Here is a 21,930-nt window from a genome sequence, read left to right as displayed (position 1 = left end):
AGGCAATACCAGTCAGAGAGAAAAAATTAACAAGGCAAACCAGTGGTCTAAGGCAGGCTCCGAGCAGGGTACCACTTCCTTAAAGAATGGAAAGAAAAAAAACAAACACCAACAAACCCCTACAACCTCTCTGAGGAGCCCCCTGTTATCATTTTTCAAGTTAATGATGGGAAATGCTCAACATCAGCATCCAAAGAGTCCATTATTTTAAGAACACCGTAGCATTAAAAGGAATGGAATAGTCTGTGGGAAAAAAAATACCCATGACAAACTACGTGACAGACCATACAAGATATTCAAGGGACCTCTACCTGTTTTTTAGTATTCCTATAAGTAAAAAACATTATTCACAGCTTTTATAATATTCCTTTTTCTACAGAGAACTAATACAACCAAGCAATTTCCATGGAAGGTTTAGGAAAGAGGAAAGGAATAAGTGGGAACATGGGAAGACAAGGCCATTAAAACTGTCATGAATTCACAAAGGCAAACTCTCACCAGTACAGTAAGTGTTTTGTGTTAAAAAAAAACAAGCTGGTACGCTGCTATTGCAGATTTTATGTTACTATTGTAAGATATAATGCCTTGCAAAAGAAGCCTGCCATTGTATCTAAAGTCATTTTAATGCACTTCAGTAGATTATTGCTGTCACGTTCTCACCTCCCACTGAAGTACAAAGCAATGACAAGACCAACTGTAGTAAGCAAAGCAGCATCACATTTTGTGGGACTGTATAAGTGAAGTTTAGACAGTGACCCAGTAACATCAGCAAGGGTGCACATTTGCCTGTTTGAAAAACAAGATGAATCACCTCTGTTCAAGCCCTCAATGGCATGTGGTGATGAGATGTTTCCAACAGGAAGAGTGCATCACCTCAAGTAGCATGCTTCTGCTTTAGCTTTCAGTTCCATTTCTTGCAAGCAGCAAAACAGCAATAGCTTTCTGTTCAAAGTGTGACAGAACAGCATATTTTTCCTCTGCTAGCATTCAAGACCCTACCATTTCTTTACATTTATTCTCTAGCCCTTTTATAATTTCTCTATTATTAGCTGCTTTAGATGACTTGAACTGTGTACGCCTGCATGTATGCACGTGGGAGATTGCTTAAAGGAACTTAAAAATTAAGACAAATCACATTTTCAAAGATACTTGGAACACTCTAAAATAAGTTAAGAAGGAAAAGCAGTATGTTACTGGGGCATATGGCAGAGCCAGGAAGCACAGAAGTTTTAGAACCAGTGAGAGGTGGCAAGTGCTAGCTGGGCCTGTTAAGATTTCACTCTAAATACCAGCACGGGGAGCTGCACCAGTAGCCTGACAAAGCAAGTCTCGAAAGAATGCTTTAGTAAGAAAGATGCATACATGTAAACATGCTTACTGTAGCTACATATTCTTTCAGACCAGAGCATGTGGGGGGAAAAAATAAGTTAAAATCGGATAAATTGCTTAGCCTTTTCTCCCATCCAATAACCAGAGATCTGCTAGCACAACACTATGTAACATGAAGCACAAAGTAGGGGCAGGTTTCATGTTTATCTAGCAGCATAAAACAAGAGATGGTTCTCTTCCTCTGCCTCCAGACATTGCTTAAGTCACTTAAGGGAAAGGAAAATTTAAACCTAACTGTACAACAAATTAGTTGAGTTAATGTATCATAATTTACATATGCCATCATCCAGAAGAATATCCTAATTTTATAATCCTTAAACAATTACAAAGAAAACAACGACACGAAATACGATCAGTAAGTAAGAAGAATGCAGAGAGATCCTAGACCTCCACAGCACTGACAATCCCTCTTACCCACTTCCACACTAAAGCAGCCTGCCAATTACCACGACTGCGTGTGCATGTATACGTCCATATGAAGCCACATGCGCAACCTATAATTCAGTAACTGCAGCAATCACAAAGTATTTCATTCCTATGGCTAAAGCTATCATGCTATATACAGCAAGTATGAAAATAACTGAAAGCTTATAAGATTTTACCTCTACAAACCTTAGACAGCTAGTCAGTATTAAGGAGAACAACTACAAAATCAAGAAAGTCTATAGGGACTGGTAAAGAAAAATTTCTGTATTAGAGTTGCAGTCAGTACAGTCAGTATGAAATGACATTTTGCAGGTCAACAGCACTTTTTTTTCTGGAACGAATACTCATTTTTCAAAACAGAATGAGATTTTGGAAGGGGAGAAAAATGGACAAAGACTATTTAAGAGATACTTTTTATCTCTACAGTCGTTCACACTTAGCCATTATGCATGCACACATGGACATAGCTCATTAGTAACAATAACCTGTTTCATAGAGGAAATGCTATAATTCAGTATCCTATTTTGGGACTATCTTCAGACTGCAGCTTGATTCAGATACTGCACTTTAATCAAGAGGAATTATTGTTCCTTTCTTTCCCCTCCCTCAAGTTGAGAATCATTGCAAATGATATTTAATAATCAGTTCAATTGGAGTATTTACTCTTTGGAAGAAATACTTGACCACAGAGAGCTCTAGTATGTCTCTTGCAAAACACTGGTAAAATCTTTAGATCCACAATCAATGGCAAGACTATGCAAAATGCAATTGCAAACAAAATCTTGAAAATCCTTGCTGATTTTCATTTTGTGATAGACATTTGGTTATTAATTTTTTTGCTTGGAAGCACAGATCAAGCTTGTTGTTGGGCAAGTCTGAGACGGATGCACTGATTCTGTGATGGATGCACTGAGTGAACAGTGCTTTGGTTCAGGCATCACTGACAAGGTCTGACTGAAATCGGCCCTGCTGTGCAAGCTGTGAGAACCTCTAGGCTGTATCTTCACAGGGACTAAGGCATCTAGGCCATGCCTTATCAGGAGCTAAACAGTACGAGCCTGAGTTGAGTCTAGACAAACCTAGAACTGCTACAGCTGCACACATGCACATATAACAAAGCATGGTTTGACTACAAGTCAATCACTTTACAGTATAAATATGTGTAGCCCCGCCAAGCCCACTGAACGCTCCTGTAGAGCAGCTGGCTGCATGGCAGTGGTCTTCCCCTTAAGCAGGGGCACCTCTCAAGGTTAATCCTCAAGGCTGAGAGACCCCTTACCAAGCATCTGATATCTATAACAAGGTAAATGAGTCCTAAAAGTATCACAGAATCATAGAGTACCTTGAGTTGAAAGGGACCCATAAAGATCATCGAGTCCAACTCCCTGCCTCTCATGGGACTGTCTAAAACTAAACCATATGACTAAAGGCATCATCCAGAGGTTCCTTGAACTATCAGAGGCTTGGTGTTGTGACTTCCCTGGGGAACCTGTTCCAGTGACCAACCACCCCACTCAGTAAAGAATCTCTTCTTAATGTTCAACCTGAACTTCCTCCGATATAGCTCCTTTCGATTTCCTTGTGTCCTATTGCTGGTCACCAGAGAGGAGGGATCAACACCTCCCCATCTGCTGTCCCCCTTGAGGAAGCTGTAGACTGTAATGAGGTCACCCCTCAACCTTCTTTTCTCCAATCCGAGCAAATCAAACGACCTCAACCACTACTCCTAAGTCTTGCCCTTGGGACCTTTCACCATCTTGGCCACCCTCCTCTGGACACACTCTATTAGTCTGGTGTCCTTCTTGTATTGAGGCACCCAAAACTGTACATAGTACTCAAGGTGGGGCTGCACCAGTGCAGTGTAGACTGGGACAACCGCCTGCCTCAAACGGCTAGCTGTGCTGTGCTTGATGCACCCCAGGACACAGTTGGCCTTTAGGCTACCAGGGCACACTGTTGACTCATATTCAACTTGCCATCAACCCAAACCCCCAGCTCTCTTGCATAAGGCAGCTCTCCAGCCTCTTGTATCCCAATTTGTATGTATAGGTAGGATTACCTCACCCCAGGTGAAGAATCTGGCACTTGATGTTCAGTTTCATACTGTTGGTGATTGCCAAGCTCTATAGTCCATCCAGATCTCTCCATAAGGCCTCTCTACCCTCAAGGAAGTCCTCCTAATTTAGTATCACCAGAAAACTCACTTAATGTACATTTGACTCCTGCATCCAGATCATTTATAAAACCCTTAAAGAGTGCTGGATCTAAAATTGAGCCATGGGGAACCCCACTGCTGACTGGCTGCCAGCCCGACGTAACCCTATTTATTATAACCTTTTGAGTCAGACTCATCAGCCAATTGCTCACTCAATGTGTCATGGACTTGTTTAGCTATATGCTGGACGTTTTGTCCAGAAGGATACTGCAAGACAGTATCAAGAGCTTTGCTAAACTCCAAAACCCCATATCTGCTGGCTTCCCTTGGTCAGATAGATGGGTGACCTTGTCACAAAAGGAAATTAAGTTAGTTAAGCAGAACCTTTGTGAACCCATGCTGGCTATGACCAATGACAGCATTGTCTCTCAAGTGTTTTCCAGTAACTCCCAGAAATACCTTCTCCATGAATTTACCAGGCAGTGAAATGAGACTGACAGCCCTGTAATTACCAGGGTCTCCCTTCTTACCCTTCTGGAAAATTGGGTTAAATCACCACTTAATTACCATTCAATTACTGCTTAATTGATTAATATTTCCTTTTCACTCAATTGTTGATAAAATTATCATTTGATCATCATTTAATAATTTATAAAACCCTTTAAGTTGACCCCATAATAATGACTTCTCTTAATAATTCACCTGCAACACTTCTTTTTATACGCTATGTAACATGGACACCTTTACCAAATAAAATTTAATTATAAGTTAATAATGTTTTAGGTAATCAGGTAGAGATTCACAGATTTGACAGAGTTGGAAGGGATCTCTAGAGATGCGCAATTTAAAAACCAAAACACACTATGCCGTAGAATATGCAGAAAAAATAGCCAAGCATACATATAGTCAGCCTAAAATTAAAAAAAAAAAAGGCACACAGAGAAATCTCCAGCACTGAAATGCACTTTAAATGGAGATAGCAGAATTATTGACCTAGTTAAGGAACAAAATGCTGTACAAAAAAGGGAGTTTCAAAATGTTCCAGAAACATTTTAACAAAGTACATATTCTCAGCAGAACAGTTACTGCTGTTCTGAAATCTTAATGCACAAGAAGCTAAATTGTCCCCTCAGAAATGACCTGCCTATCTTGCCAAGAAACACTGAATTGTGTTCCCTGTGTACCCACAAAAAGTTCAAGGCCATTACTGCTAAAAATGCCCATTTGGAAAATGCCCTGTGGGTCATGTCTCAGTGGTGGTTAAGTTACCTGGAGTTTTACTGCCAATGTAAAATCACTGTAAATCTCAAATGGTTTGGATTCTCTATGAAAACCCCATGTATACAGCAGGATATGGCTTACCTACATCAATAGGTATCCAGTAAGCGAAAAAACCTAAAATAAAAGGTGTATCAAGACTAAGAGTTATTTTTCCAATGAGTTTTAAAATAAGTTGTTCATAACGGTAAATGCTTCCCAAACTGCAAGCTGCTGACAAAATCATAAGGAACTTGCAGTGCTTGCCTACTAAGTATGAAACAAACTTTATATAGCTCAATTCTCAGTTAGTGGTCCGTAATAAGGAAGTTAATAGGCGATGTGAAACGTGTACTCTGACACCAAATAACCACAGGATGACACTATTTAGACTCCACAATGTACTTCTAGTTGTATTAACTAGAGCTATTCAAAATTGTAGTTTCATACAACAGACATAAAATATCTGTATAGCATGTACTTAGAAATTTTACTTCCATACTTCCTCCTAAAAACCAGGCATACCACAGATATGATACGATTTTCTGGATGTAAATTCAGTCTGCCAACAATTTAAGAACTAAAGTAAATTGCAGAGATTATCCTATGTCACAGACTATCCAATCTTATCCAAGAGTCACTAACAGAATGTGCTTAAAAATGTGTCAGAACACAAACAACTGCTCTTGTAAATTCTGAGATTTGCTTTTTTAAAGGAAAAAAAATAATTTCTAAAAACATTAAAAAACCCACTCCCGTGGAATGAATTGTGATAAATACAAACATTTCTCAAAACTAAAGATCTTTCTGTTCTTTGTGATGCAAAGGCAATATTTCCTATGTATTACACCAATATGCAAGAGAGGACTGAGATGGTATACCTCTTCACTTCTGGTTTGTGTCTCTGGACACAACCATACAAACTCTTCAGGATCCATCTGGATTCAGCAGGTGGTCTCTTGCCCGCCCTTGAGATATCTACCTTCTTGGTTGTGTCTATGTCACCATTAGTTTGAAAGTTTTCTGTGAAATAAAAGCATTTGGTTTGTTTAAGACTTGGGCTATGTGACAGCAGGGGATGACAACCAGATGAGCAGGTGAACTGTCAAGATCTGGAGCAGGTTCTTGACTGAGGGTGCAGGAGGGTGGGTGGGAGTAGCCGGTGGGCACCCAGCTTGCTGCAGGCAGAGCAGCCTTCCCCTGGGATCAAGCCCAGTGTCAGGGACCCTCAACTTGGCTTCCCAGCTCCCAGGTATGGCCTCACTGATGTTATATACATCTGCAAGTACCCACCAGTAAAGACAGCTGAAAACTTTTTAAAAAGCTGGACAAGATAACAGACAGATACTAAGATTACTAAGATTTTCTTTTTCTCCCCAGTGAAGAAACCTAATTCACCTGTACCATGTTTACTCATTTATTCTGACTGCAAAAGTACATCAGCCAGTTGGTTTCGATGTATTCATGCATCTCTGTTAATTCTCTTCCTTAAAAACAATGCTTTTTATTTGCTTTTAAGCATATTTTTCCTAGAAACACAAAAACACCCTTCCTATTATTTTCCCAATACGTTCTAGACTAAGGTCATGTCACAGGCAGAACCACTACAACACATTTGCAAAGCAGAGTCATGCCAGCTATTCAATACAACCTAGTTGAAAACTACTCAGAACTACTCATTTTCCTCCTAAAATCATGGGAGGGGTGGTGGAGGGAAGGGAGAGAAGTAATTCAAAATACATTAAGAATCATACAAAAAGAGAGTAACTTTCAGGCTCCAATCTCAATCTAACCACTGGCTTGGAAAGAGAAGGTATGCACTGCCACTGACATTTCCTCACAAAAATCTTAGTGCTGCAGCTTTCAGTGCTACCTCCGCTACACTGCAAATGGTTTTGCTTTACATGCAGAAATGCTGCAGCATGAAAAATAAGCTATTCTAAAGCAAAAAGTGAACACAGTTGTCCATCTGCTCTGTGATTTTATTCAGGGCAATAAGGAAGATTTAAATAGCATGAGATTTTTTGCCCAATTTACCTTCACAGTCACTGGTTAATCTTCCTGTTTTATTCACTAAAACTCAACTTACAGCAAAGCTCCCTGCTTCTCAATTTAATGCTGTTTGAAAAACAGTCCTTTCTATCATGCTGTCAGGTGTTCAGGAATAGATGTTGTGAATGGACTGTCAGCCACAGTGCTTGTGCTATCTGGAGTCTTAACTAGGCTCTGATGTCATTAAACAAAAGTTAACAAGCTCTCCAGCTCTTATCAGGCTTAGTTCCCACAACTGACCAGAATCTCTATTCTAGATTAGCGAGTAGCGACCACAATAGCAGAAGACCTTCCCAAAACATCCAATCATCCCAAAACATCGCTCCCACAAAAAAAATCCCCAAAACAACCACACCACAATCCTTCCTACCCCCAAATGCGGGTATTTCATTCTTTCTCTCAAAGCCAGATAGCATTTACTGCTTGCTTCCTATTAGCTTTCAGTTATAGTAATGTTTCTACACTATGACTTCTGTCTTTCAAAGTCTCTATTCTTAATATAAATCACAGATAAAACTACTTAATAACAAAGAAATCAGAAAACCTGTTCTGGAAAGAAAAAAAAAAAAGCAACCAACCAAGAACATGCTGGATATGAAACTAGATCTGCCATTTGTCACATACATTATGTCTACAAAAGGAAGAGGTCAGTGCTCAGTTGTTGGAGACATGATTTCATGCATAATCATTGCACTGCGTTTCATCTACTTCCCATGTGGGCACCTCAGGAGGTGCCGAGAGTGGCTGTACGTGAGGAAGATGACTTTCACAAGCAGAGTAGTGGTACCCACACCAGACAGGGTTTTTGAGCAGACTACGGAAAGTAAGTGTGAACTAGCTACTGCAACTTCCACATATAGACATGACACAGACTCACCTAACCTCAGAGCATGGCCGCCTGCCAAGCATCTCTCCCCTGCCTCTCACATGCTCTGTATCTCATCCCCTGCATGGGCATCTGTGTAGAAAAGGGGATTGATTTGTGCACAGTTGACAGTTGGGCACGAAACGCTAGCTCTACCTTTGTTTTTAAGATACAGCCTACAATGCAGCGTATTGCTATCTTGCATGAAAGAATCAAAGCTGCATCACATCTAAACTAAAATAATTACTTACAGGTTACTGTAACAACAACAAAAAATATCTAGACTTAAAGGATCTGTTTTTTCATGTTCTTATTCTAGGAACTTCATGCATGAAATGCATTTATGGGTACAGCAGGATCACGAAACACTTACATATTTGTCAATAACCAGTATGTATTACTTCAAGAGCATCTCAGAGTACATAGCCAACTCAGACACTTTTGTATGACACTTTTGTTTCAATTTCATAGAAAGATTCTGTTGCCCTGGGGGGCAGAGTTGCCTATACTGAACATAGACATGAATTTCTTATTTAGTTGACGCTAGAAAGCCCCCTACCTATTAAGTCAATATTTTTAATCACTGAGAGCAACTAGCACACCAGTGCAGTGTTTTCACCAATGAATGAAAAAACAAAGTTAAGTTACAAAGAATAAACATGAGATAACTGATCTAGCTTATTTATCAAACATGGCAGTTTTTTATTCACACGTACTGATGACAGGTGGAAGCATGAAACACACCTTTAATTAGAAAAAAATTATTATGCCCAGAAGCACAGATGACTGTTGATATAACTGGGTAATTACACTTTCCAAGACAGGTTTGCAAATCACCACTTCTGACACCCAGCCTCTCGGTCCCCTTCCTACTGTAGCACAATTTAACCCAAGTTAAATGAGTATATAGCTTAATGGTAAAAGCTATGGGGGGAAAAAAAGGAAAAACACTTCTTTTTTTTTTATTTTCTAAATCATAGGACAGTGTCAGTGGGCAAGTTCTAGCACATGAGTCATTTAGTACTAAACTGTACAGAACATTAGTTAAAAAAAAAACCAAAACCACACATGAACAGCCGCATCTTGGCAAAGAAACTAACAGATGAATGAGCAGATCTTTTCCATTCCATTTTTCTTAATGATTCTGTGGGAGAGAAATCAAAAGGTCTTTAATGTACATTTAAAAATTGCATTACCAAAAAAAAAGTAATTTATTCAGTACCCATTTAAAGACTTGGAAAAAACTTTGAGAACCAGTATGAAGCAAATAAAACTACAAGCACTACAACCTTTTTCCTAAACTTAATAAACTCTGAGCACTCTAACACAGGCATAACTCTTCATCTTGGATCACAATGACTTCACTGATATAGTTTGTGAAGTCAATTTTCTATGATGGGATTGTCATAGCATATGCTGGTAATTACAGAATTATTGTAAAAAAATATGATTACATGTAAAAATCGTTGAGTAGAACCCATTATGGTGGATTATATTGCTAACTATTTATCAGGAGTTAGTTTAATTGTTAAAAAAAGAAAGACACAATATGGAGGCTTATGACAGGCACAGGATTTGCCATGAGCACTCTGAGCAAGTCTCACCTCTTCCATTTTACATGTGTGGGAAATTGAAGCATAATGACAATATTATTTTACAACTCAAGATAGTTGAGGATGTTCTTACTCAACTTAGTTCTAAGAACATGTATTTCCAGCAATTTACGGATTTCATCGTATGTCTTCTCGCAAAGCTAGCACAATGACACTGCTCTGTGATTTTAAAGTCAGACAGGCAAACCTTTGCCCTGCAAAAGTAACCAACAGATGTTTATTAGTTTTTAGAATTCTCTATGTTAATCTTTTACATTTTTATGAGCAGACATTGGAAAAATAAAAAGATAAAAATATGGTATCTTTTCATATAAAGCAACATATATGTTTCTCAGCAGAACTTTTTCCAAAATCTGCTCATAGAACTCTGAAGTTGCCATGAATGGTCACCTCTTCCACACAGTGAAGGCGAAAAACAAGCCTTCAAAGTGATTTGAACTAGGTGTTTCTTACTACAGGGTCCTTTTACACTTGTATCCCCAGAAGTCTGGTTGAAAGAGAAGGCCTGCTTCCTGCTCCTGCTCTGTATTTTCCAGCTTGGCACAGTCTTCAGATATTGCTTCTACCTAACTCCTGCTTTTGCACCTCCTCCTCAAGAGAACTACACTTCTATCCTCCATGCACACATAAGGTAAGGCAAAAAAATTCACTAAATATTGCATTTTGTAATGGCCAAAATACTATCTACTTACAGCAGATATTATCCATGTGAAATAAAGATCTACTGCTGCAAGACAGCACAGCAATGAAGTTATATTATTTTTGCCATTGTGAGCACTTCAATTCCCCTGTCACATTACCTGACAGTATTTGCTTACCCACACCAAAAGAACACTTTCAAGTACAAAGACCTAGCTCTGGAGAATTTGTTTGGGAGAGTGGAAAGGGAAAGGGAAGAAATTAAATTACTTACAAGAATACACATTTGAAAACACTATCAGCAATTGTAGTATGGATCAGAGGCATACTGTTTCCAAGCAATCCCTCTTGCATTATTTCAGTTAGTTACCTTCTTGCAAACAGGTAAGGAAGGAAAAAAAAAACATACACAAAACCACTGCTCACTTCTTTCCAACCTTCTAACCTAATAATGGAAGCCTGGAAAATAAACAGTCTTTTGACCATGATATTTCTTATGCCAAAACAATCACTAGACATACAGTACTTCTGCTGATAAACTTGAAAGGTCCTGAATAACAAACACGAAGTATAATACTTGTGCTTCCTTCTATGAAAAGAATGCTGCTGCCAGAGAGAGTAAGAATCTCTATAAATATAAGCATGAAGCTCAAATGTTTCTCATTTTTCACATCAATCAAAAACATTTGCCCACTTGAAACAGGAAAGTACAAGTTCCTTTTCTCAAGATCAACTATGGAAGTTTTCTAGACAGCCAACATGCAATCTTCTCGTAACACACACGACAAAGCAGCAAGGAAAATGACAGCAGCAACCATTGCAGGTCTTCATATCAAGTAAGATCATCAGGTTCCTCCTGGTTTTCTTTTGTAAACTATGCTGATGAAGACTGCAAAACAAGCCACAAACTGTGAAGTGAATTACAAGGCTTAGCTCATGATGGATTTAACATCAGATGCTTCCACGTTTAAGCTTGAAATAAAATGCTTTGCCAACACCACCTACTCTGTTCTCCACCGTCTGTTGTATTATTCTACTCTTCTGACAGGTAAATTTAGCTAATCTGAGTTATTTCTCTTGATGAATGCTTAGTTCCCTAGACCACCTGGTAAATATATATTAGCTATTAAGAAAGATCATCCTGGCTCCAAGTGTTCTTATGGAGAAACACAAAATACCAGTACAATTTCCTAACATACACATCCACTACCTTTTCTGGTACAGGCCAGGATCGGGAAAACCTATGGAAACTGGTACATGCTTCCCTTTTAATGAGAGCATGCCTGTGATTTAAACATAGAGGAACTATTTCCTGAGCCAGAATCACAGCGATTTGGAGATACAAAGCACAAAGTAGTACAACAGCTTCATTTTCTCTCAAGAACTCCTGTGGCAAATGACCGAGAAACAGGAATTAAACAGACAAGTTTTGGAAAGACAAAAATAGCCCAAACTAGCACAATGCCTTTTACGAAAGAGGTACAATCACATCTTCTCTAAAAATAAAAAAACCTACCCTATTCTTTTTAGTCCTATGGAGACTTTTGCCCCTTTCCCCAGTGATCTTGAATTCTTAGGAAGTTTTGAAGAGATTACAAAGGTCTGAAGTATGTACAATCAGTAAATATCTTCACACTGACATTGCAAACTTTGTGACAAAGCACACTACAGAACTGCTGGCAAACTCCATTACCACTGAAAATTTAAGCTGTAAAATGTAGTAGAATCCTCTATGTTCAAGGAAAAAAAAAAAGGTCTTTTCTGCCTTCATATTTCTCTTAGTTCTTTTTGGTTTTGTTCGGATTTTGGCTTTTTGTTTGTTAGTTTGTGGGCTGGTGACTGCATGTAGTACACTTAAGTAAATCAACTGAAATGAAAAGCAAGCAGCAACTACTTTTACTAAACTGTCAAACAGTTGTAAGGTGGCAATTCAGTTTACCACACAAAGATTCCCTATTTGAATGATATCCTATCTACTCCAATGCCCTACACTTTTATTTTTTGTATGTGAGTGGGGGGAATTTTTCTTGCATCTGCTGACAAAAATATTCTGTGAATATTTTTGGAAACCAAACCAAAACAGACCCCCACACCAATTACTTTACCTGGGATAAGAATTTTTATCTGAAAGTTAAGATTAACATGTAGCAAGTATGCATTTAGATAAAAAGCTACAGTTGCTCTTTAGCATCTTTTTCCATTATAGTTACTCTTTTTCAAATAAAGGAAAGGCTGTTAAAGGGGGTGTCGAGCTCTTTAAATTTGCAACTTGGCTTTCACAGCAACTCCTGCAAAGTCCACAAGATACAGTTGTTAAATCTAACATTTAATCTAACATTTTGACACTGCCTCCCACAGCTTTATCCTGGAGACATTGCCTGCTCATGGCTTGGACATGAGTACTCTGCACCGGGTAAAAAAACTGGCTAGAGGGCTGAGGCCAAAAACTGGTGGTGAATGGAGTTAAATCCAGTTGGTGGCTGGTCACAAGTGGTGTTCCCCAGGGCTCAGTATTGGGGCCAGTTCTGTATAATATCTTTATGAACTATCTAGACAAGGGGCTCAAGTGAACCCTCTGTCAGTTTGCAGATGACACCAAGCTGGGTGGCAGTGTTGACCTGCTGGAGGGTAGAAAGGCTTTGCAGAGGGATCTGGACAGGCTAGATCGACGGGCCGAGGCCAATAGGATGAGGTTCAACAAGGCCATGTGCCGGGTCCTGCACTTGGGTCACACCAATCGCATGCAGCACTACAGGCCCTGGGAAGAGTGGCTGGAGAGCAGTCTGGCAGAAAAGGACCTGGGACTGTTGGTAGACTGCCAGCTGACTATGAGCCAGCAGAGTGCCCAGGCCAACTGCATCTTAGCCTGGTTCGGGAACAGTGTGGCCAGCAGGACTAGGGAAGTGATCATGCCCCTGTCCTGAGCACTGGTGTGGCTACACACCAAATACTGTGTCCAGTTTTGGGCTCCTCACTGCAGTAAAGACATTAAGGTGCTGAACTATGTCCAAAGAAGAGCAACAAAGCTGGTGAAGGGTCTAGAGCACAAGTCTTATGAGGAGCCGCTGAGGGAACTAGGGCTGTTTAGTCTGGAGATAAACTCAGGGGAGACCTTATAGCTCTCTAAAACTACCTGAAAGGAGGCTATAGAGAAGTGGGGCTTGATCTCTTCACTTAAGTAACAAGCAAAAGGACATGAAGAAATGGCCTCATGTTGCACCAGGGCAGGTTTAGATTGGATATTAAGAAAAATTTATTTACCAAAAGGGTTATGAAACATTGGAAACAAGCTACCCAGAGAAGTGGCTGAATCACCATCCCTGAAGGTATTTAGAAGATGGGCAGAGGATGTGCTTAGGGACAAGCTTTAGTGGTGGTTTTGGCAGTGCTACATTAACGCTTGGGCTCGATGAACTTAAACCATACAGTCTAGATGATTCTATGGTTCTAAGTACAGCCTCAGATCCTATCCCAGCCCAAAATATTTTCCTTATCTTTCCTAACTCTCACAAAAGTATGGAACTATTTGAGACTCAAGGTGTCCCCAAATATTTTACAGGTGAAAACAGGAAAGGTATCCAGTACACGAGAGACTTAGCCTGCAGGAGAAGATTTATTATGACCTGGAGAGTGCACAGTTACCCACAGATCCCGATGAGGCCCAGTGCACAAGGCCCACGTGGCAGAAGTTTGTACAGAGCACACCATCGTCATGTGCCAACTCACTGCCAGTGATGGAATGGAAAGGTGAAGAGGGACCAACGGTAGGTAGGGCAGCTGCACAACTCTGGCAATATGAAGAAAGTCTCTCTTCCTGCCTCCTCTCAGCTGTGGAGACACTGTCCCAGAAGGTCCAGCAACTTGAAAAGAATACGTCCTACTCCCCACCTGTATGGGCCAGTATCTCAGCGATTAGGAGCAGGTGTTTCTCCATTCTAGAGAAAGAATACAAAGGGTACAGACCACGAGGGATTCTGTGGTTCTACCTGCATGACCACAGAGAGGACATGAGGAAGTGGGATGGACAACCCATCTCGATCCTATGGGTACAGGAGTTTCAAGGAAGAACAAACACAAAAGGCCATACCTCCAGAAAAAGTACCACCTCTAGCGGGCAGTTCCCCAGAGAGAGTAGAAGGCCTGATCTTAATTCTGATCCTCTTGAAGGAACTTCCAAGTCATTTCTGCAAGAAGTGAGTAATGGACACTATAACCAGGATTAGAGGGGCTCTGCCTCCAGCCATGTGGGGGAAAGGGACAACCAGGTTTATTGGACTGTGTGGATTCAATGGCCTAGCACATCAGACCCACGGGAGTATAAGGCTCTAATGGACATAGGTGCACAGTGAACCCTAATACCATCAAGCTATAGAAGGGCATTTGCATTTCTGGAGCGACAGGGGGATCCCAAGAGTTGACTGTACTGAAAGCTGAAGTGAGCCTAACTGGGAATGAGTGGCAAAAGCATCCCATTGTGGCCGGTCCAGAGACTCCATACATCCTTGGTAGAAATTACCTCAGGAGAGGGTATCTTAAGGACCCAAAAAGGTACTGATGGGCTTTTTGCATAGCTGCCTTGGAGGCAGAAGGACTTACACAGTTGTCTACCTTGTCTGGTCTCTCAGATGACCCTTCTGTTGTGGGGTTATTGAGGGTCAAAGAACAATAGGTGCCGATTGCTACCACAAAGATGCGTGGGCTGCAATATCACACTAACTGAGACCCTCTGATTCCCATCCATAAGCTGATTCATCAATTAGAGATTCAAGGAGTGATCAGCAAAACTCACTCAGCCCTTAACAGTCCCATATGGCCAGCACAAAAATCTTATGGAGAGTGGAGGGTAACTTTAGACTATCATGGCCTGAATGAAGCTACTGCTGAGTGCTGCTGTGCCAGACATGTTAGAACTTGCAGGATCCAGAATAGGGACTGGAGTCCAAGGCAGCCAAGTGGTATGCCACCATTGATATCACTAATGCATTCTTCTCAATCCCTTTGGCAGCAGAGTGCAGGCCCCAGTTTGCTTTCTCTTGGAGGGGCGTCCCAATCGACTGCCCCACCATTTGTCATGGACCAGTCCAGACTGCACTGGAACAGGGTGAAGCTCCAGAACATCTGCAGTACATTGACGACATCATGGTACCGGGCAGCACAACAGCAGAGGAAGTTTTTGAGAAAGGGAATAAAGCAGTTCAAATCCTTCTGAAAGCTGGTTTTGCCATAAACCAAAGTGAAGTCAAGGGACCTGCACAGGAGATCCAGTTTTTTAGGAATAAAATGGCAAGACGGGCACTGTCAGATCCAAATGATATGACCAACAAAATAGCAGTTATGCCTCCAGCAACTAGTAAATAGGAAACACAAGCTTTCTTGGGCATTGTGGGTTATCATTGTGGTCAGGAGAAGATGTTAAAGATGTTCCCTACCACCACAGTCAGGGAGAATGGCCCTACCTGGAGCCTCTGGCAGAAAGCACCAGGGGAGACTTGAGGTCAAGCCTTTGGGTTTTGGAATCGGGGATACAGAGGATCAGAAGCCTGCTATACTGCAATAGAAAAGAAGATATTGGCAGCATATGAAGGGTTTGAGCTGCTTTGGAAGTGGTTGGTACAGAAGTACATCTCCTCTTAGCACCTCAACTGCCCGTGCTGGGCTGGATGTTCAAAGAAAGGGTCCCTGTTACACATCATGCAACTGATGCTATGTGGAGTAAGTGGATTGCACTGATCCCACAGAGAACTTGAATGGGAAAACCCAGACCCCCAGGAACTGTGGAAGTGATCATGGACTGGCCAGAAGGCAAGGATTTTGGAATATGGCCAGAGGATGAGGTGACAGATGCCATTGTATAACTACTAGAAAATTAGACGATATATGCTCTGTTCACTGATGGGTCCTGTGGGATTGTGGGAAAGCATCGGAAGTGGAAGGCTGCCATGTGGAGTCCTACAAGACAAGTTGCAGAAGCCACTGAAGGACAAAGTGAATTGGGCCAGTTTGTGGAGCTGAAAGCCATTCAGCTGGCTTTAGACATTGCCAAATGAGAAAAATGGCCAGTACTTTACCTCTATACTGATTCATGGATGGTGGCAAATAATCTATGAGGGTGGTTACGGCAGTGGAAGCAGAGCAACTGGCAGCGCAGAGGCAAACCCATCTGGGCTGCTGAACTGTGGTAAGATATTGCCCAGTTAGAGAATCTGGTTGTGAAATTATGTCACACAGACGCTCATGTATCCAAGAATCAGACCACTGAGGAACATCAGAACTACTGGCAGGTGGATCGGGCTGCTAGGATTGAAGTGGCTCGGATGGATCTGGACTGGCAACATAAGGGTGAATTATTCACAGCTGTGTGAGCCCATGATACATCAAGGAGGAGATGCCACATATAGATGGGCTCATGACTGAGGAGTGGATTTGACCATGGATACTATTGCACAGCTCATCCATGAATGCGAGGCATGTACTGCAATCTAGCAAGCCAAGATGTTAAAACCTCTTTGGTATGGAGGACGATGGCTGAAATATAAATATGGGGAGGCCTGGCAGATTGATTACATCACACTCCCACAAACCCTCAAGGGAAGCACCATGTGGTCGCAGTGGTAGAAGCAACCACTGGGTGGCTGGAAACCTGTCCCATTCCACTGCCCAGAACACCATCCTGGGCCTTGAAACACAAGTTCTGTGACAACATGGCAGCTCAGAGAGAACTGAGTCAGACAAAGGGACTCATTTCTGAAACAGCTTCATTGACACCTGGACCAAAGAGCACGGCACGGAGTGGGTCTATCACATCCCCTATCACACACCAGCCTCTGGGAGGATAGAACAATGCAATGGACTGTTAAAAACTACACTGAGAGTAATGGGTGGTGGGACTTTAAAACATTGGGATAAACATTTAGCTAAGGCTACCTGGCTAGTTAACTCCAGGGGATCTACCAACCGAGCTGGCCCTGCCCAATAAAAGCTTCCACGTTCTGTAGCAGGGGATAAAGTCCCCGTAGTGCACATGAAGAATGTTAGGGAAGACAGTCTGCGTTAGTCCTGCCTCAGGGAAAGGCAAACCCACCCGTTGCATCGACTTTGCTCAAGGACCTGGGTGCACTTGGTGGGTGATGTGGAAGGATGGGTAAGTCTGATGTGTACCTCATGGTGACCTGATTTTGGGCAATAGCCAATTAATCAAATTGTATGATGTTCATTGCTAAATGACCCTGCCACTGTGCATCCTCATTTCTATAATTGCTATCAGTTGTACTACAGTAAGAATCACCCAAACTACTGACAGATGGACTCTGATGAAAAAAATAAGTGCAGCTGTGAAGGGATCAGAACTGACCTCAGCAGCTGGTGCCCAACAACTTCATTGAGATCGACATGTTCAACCCATGGACCATGGGCATGAGCTGCACCAGATCCATCAGCCACGAGCCCCGAAAATACAGCATGCAACAGTCCAGCACCACACACCATCTTGCCTGCCCTGAGAGACTGTTCTAGCAGATGGAGCCTGAAGGCATGGAATAAATGAACTCAGCAGACATTTTAGAGGGATGGTCCCTAGGCTAAGGACTTTATATATGTACAAATATATATGTACATATGTATATATATAACACAGGGGAAGGGGGTGGTGGGCATGGCATAGATGGTATAAAAGGGGGTGGATAATGTCCTGGTTCTGGTGGGAATAGGGTTAATTCTCCCCAGGATCTGGCAGGGACACAGGTATTCCATACCATGTGAGCTGTGCGGGGGGCTGGCTGGGGGAGAGGGCAGAAAGTCCCTGCTTGGGAGTGGGCTGGGGTGTCCTGGGTCCAGTCAGTGAGAGGTGGTATCGTAATCATGTTTGTACATTCCTCTGACTGTTTTTGTCCCAACCCATGAGTTTGGCCTTGTTCTTCCAATTCTTCCTTCATGGCTTGGCCAGGGGCGGGGGGAGAGAGTGGTGGGAGGGAGGCCAAGAGAGTGGCTGCGTGGTTCTTTGTTGCTGTCTGAGGCTAGACCATGGCAGAGGCAGAATTGAAAAAGGAAATCCAAGAAATGAGTAACTCCTCCCATCTACAATTAAGGTCCAGTAAATATTGCTTCAACAGTTTACGAGCTTTCTACCCAGCTCCTGTGCAGGACTTTACTGCCTGTTTTGCAAAGTCGGCAGAAGGGAACATGCTTCTGACTTGCAGTTGCCCTACGTCAGCACATTGGCCTGATCAGAGAACACCCAGGAAACATCATATCTGCTGCTCCGTTCGCTCTGGTCTCTGACTTACAATCAGCTTGTTGCACAGATGCTAGAGACGACATATAGGAGGTAAGAAAGTGGAAGAGAAAACAAACAAACAAAAACATCTATACCTATCTTGCAAAAAAGTGCCAACTGCATTTGTCAAAATACTGGAAAACAGAAATAAAATAAACAAACTTTTCATGTCACCATTCTACATTACAATAACTAGATGAGCGTGATGCAGTTACAACACCTTCAGCGCTGGCAAAGTGCACTGTCTTCCTAAGTGGATTTGATTTCCCCTTCTCTCAAAAAGGAGGAGTGGTGGCTCACATGCAAGGCTCAGCATGAATGGCAGATACGGGTGCGATCCTTTCATGCAGGATAATCAGTCACTTCCCCAAAGTCCTCTGTGTCTGCCTCTGAGCCACAGATCATTTGGTTTGAGGTATTCATTATTCAGTCTCTCCCTCAATAAAACACCCCCTCTCTCCCAGACATGCGGCCAGAACTGTGGCTCTTGAATCACTATCCACAGCTGGGTAGTTAATGAAGCCTATTGTATTCACATCAGTAGCATTATCGCAACTCATTCACAGGACTTCCCAGGCTAATAGACCAGAGCGCCGCATCTTACAAATGAAGTATTTAACATTAATTTCTCTAGAAAACATCTGTTAAAATAAGCACAACCACTTTGGAAGCATCAATGCAAATAGTACTGAGAATTTATATATAACTTTTTTTTCTTTAAGAATTTTGTGCATCTATACCACAAAAATCAACTTTGAATTAATTCCTTCATGCTCTTTAACTAGTGACAATGAATTTTGAGCTGTATCAATTCTCTAGGAAATACACTATGAAGTTAAGATTCTAAAATCACACACACACAATTTAAAAAAAATCAAGGATTTTTACTACTTGTTATGAGAACTTACAGTGTAACATTCAGTAAGAGTAATTCCTGAAGCCCAAAGTTAAAAGTAACAAACAAAGGCACTACCAAGTCTTAAGTAATTGATTTATACTAAAAAACATAGAGAGAGTTCAGTCTAAGGGTTAAAATTAAAAAAAAAAAAAAAAATCACTATGAAGAATAACAGGCACATGGGTTCTTATAAATACTATGCTACAGGTTTAATTTGCTCATCTTCAAACATGGCCATCGTCCATTGGTAAGCTGTCCTCATTCCTTTCTCCGGGCCCTTGTTGCTAGGGTTGCAGCTGCACAGCCCATTCCTGTCAAAGCGCATGTCCTTGGAGCAGGCCACAAAGAGCTTCATTATATACTCCTCCAAGCAGGCACAGCACCACCAGAATAGAGCATTCCCCTTTTTTCCCCCATCAGAAAGTGGGCAGGCACCCACTGCCCCTCTGCTCCACTCTTTTGTGTCCATTTACATAGGAAGGGCTGCAGAAGCTGCCTGACACCACCACAGGTTGCTTCCGTCTAGGGACGGGTCTTCAGAAGCTGCTCATTTACGATCCAGTCATCTTTACTCATGAGTTAATGGGAACTTCAGACTGCAGCGTGACTTAAGAACTAGTGAGATGAGATTTGTTTTCTTAAAACCAGTAAGAACAGTCTTCTAATATTTCTAATTGTCCAGAAAGAGTTGTGCTTATAAGTCCCGGACTCCTCTGGAACATACAGAGATTGAAGACATAAATCAGAGAAGGACACAACCACCAAATCCATACACCTTGCTGTGGTCCAAAGTACTGTTCATTCACACTGAACTGCCTTCCCAGGGCTTCATTTAAATCTTTATTGGCATTAACAACTGAATTTATTCTATGAACACGTTCACATGGTTGTGTCACTTGTGAAGGGGAGAGGGATATGGGCAGTGTTTCTATTTGGAAAACTTAGAAAAATAAATAAATAAACTTTTAAAAAAATTTCAAAATAATTAAAAACTAATTGCTCCTTAGACTGGTTTTGGTACCTGGTACTCACTTGTAAATGCCAATATATTGTCAGCAATTTCCTATAACGAAATTGTTTAGCATTCCTAAGTCAGAGGAAAGAAAACAGGAAAAAATAATTGATTTTTACTTTGGACTCCTTTTCCTTGGGGCAAAAAATTCATTGTTGAACAGCAGAAGAAGAAAAGGGAAAAGAAAGAAATTAAGCCTCCGTAAGAACTCTGAGTATCAACACGTAACAACTCATAAACATGCTTTTTGAGGCTGTGTGAAACAAGTAGTTTACAATGGAAACTGAGAAGATTCATTTCACAGAAAGCAACCCAAAGTGATCATTAGTTTTACATTAAAAAGCATACACAGAGAGTACACGGGGTGCCAAAACATTCTCACATAGGGTGTCAGACTATTACACAGCAAGAGGTGGAAAGGAAATCACAGTTTTTTCTAGGCTGTAACTAAAGGTCAGACTGCTTTTTCACTTAATATCAGATCAGCAATCCTCTACCTGAAGGTCTGTCTCTTTAGCAAGAGTGGAGGAAACATCTGGGATTTGCGCCAGCTCTGAGGAACCAGGTCTCCATACAAGGTGACAGAAATTGCAGTGTTTGATGCCCGTAAGGTTACCAGAGCACCCTGGCAAAGTTATGCACTTACCACACAGCCAAAGAGTCAGCGTACGACAACTTCCAGATCCAGCCTGACGCTAAAAGGCTGCTACTTGTCCCATGATCTGACACCTGTGATCTAACACTGGAAGGACCATAAACAGAAGGATGATACGTTAACTCCTTGTTGACACAGGACACATGCAGGCAGTCTAGTCTGTTCCCTGGTAATCTTTTGCAGGGTTACATCTTCCCTAATGTGTTTCCTCTCGGTACTTCTGCTGAGGTCTTTGAACCACATGTGATTATTTCTGAATGGGCACAAAGCAAGGCAGAGATGAACAAGCCTAATTCTGCAAGGCAATGTCTTTATAAATTGATATTATGAAAAAAAAAAAAGCAACACATTTACAGTTAACTACCTCAGCTCTGTGCAAACCACTTAATAACCTGGGGTGGGGGGAACAGTTAGGAGTTTAAATAAAGAGATGTTGAAGAATCCAACCAGTAGTATTTGAGGACCATGACTCAAATACTTCTAGTAAAACAGAAAGTTAATTCTTTTTCTAATCCAGAATTTGTGATGCCTTAACCTACAATTGTGGGCTTTCTTCCATGCAAATATCTCATAAATATTTAAAGCAGGAGTACGTACTTGATTCCACCTGCTCTTTTTTCTAGTCTGATCTCATACCTCTCTCCATCTCCTGGTATATAGCTCTGTAATTGGGATAGCAGAACAATTGGTAGGAAGA

At 41.4% G+C, this 21,930-nt stretch overlaps 1 protein-coding gene across 1 annotated transcript in view; it reads right to left on the bottom strand.

The window, feature by feature from the left end:
• The window catches only part of CDC42SE2 (CDC42 small effector 2), a 56,929-nt gene extending 35,685 nt beyond the window's left edge, over positions 1 to 21,244 (bottom strand). The window contains exon 1 of the mRNA XM_014947647.1: positions 21,225 to 21,244. The gene's annotated coding sequence lies outside the window, so the exon portion shown is untranslated. The remainder of the gene's footprint in view (positions 1 to 21,224) is intronic.
• Positions 21,245 to 21,930: the final 686 nt, after the last annotated feature.

The sequence above is a fragment of the Calidris pugnax genome, unplaced genomic scaffold (assembly GCF_001431845.1).
Source record: "Calidris pugnax isolate Ruff unplaced genomic scaffold, ASM143184v1 scaffold156, whole genome shotgun sequence".
NCBI lineage: Eukaryota > Metazoa > Chordata > Aves > Charadriiformes > Scolopacidae > Calidris > Calidris pugnax.
This window is presented reverse-complemented; position numbering and strand designations above follow the sequence as displayed.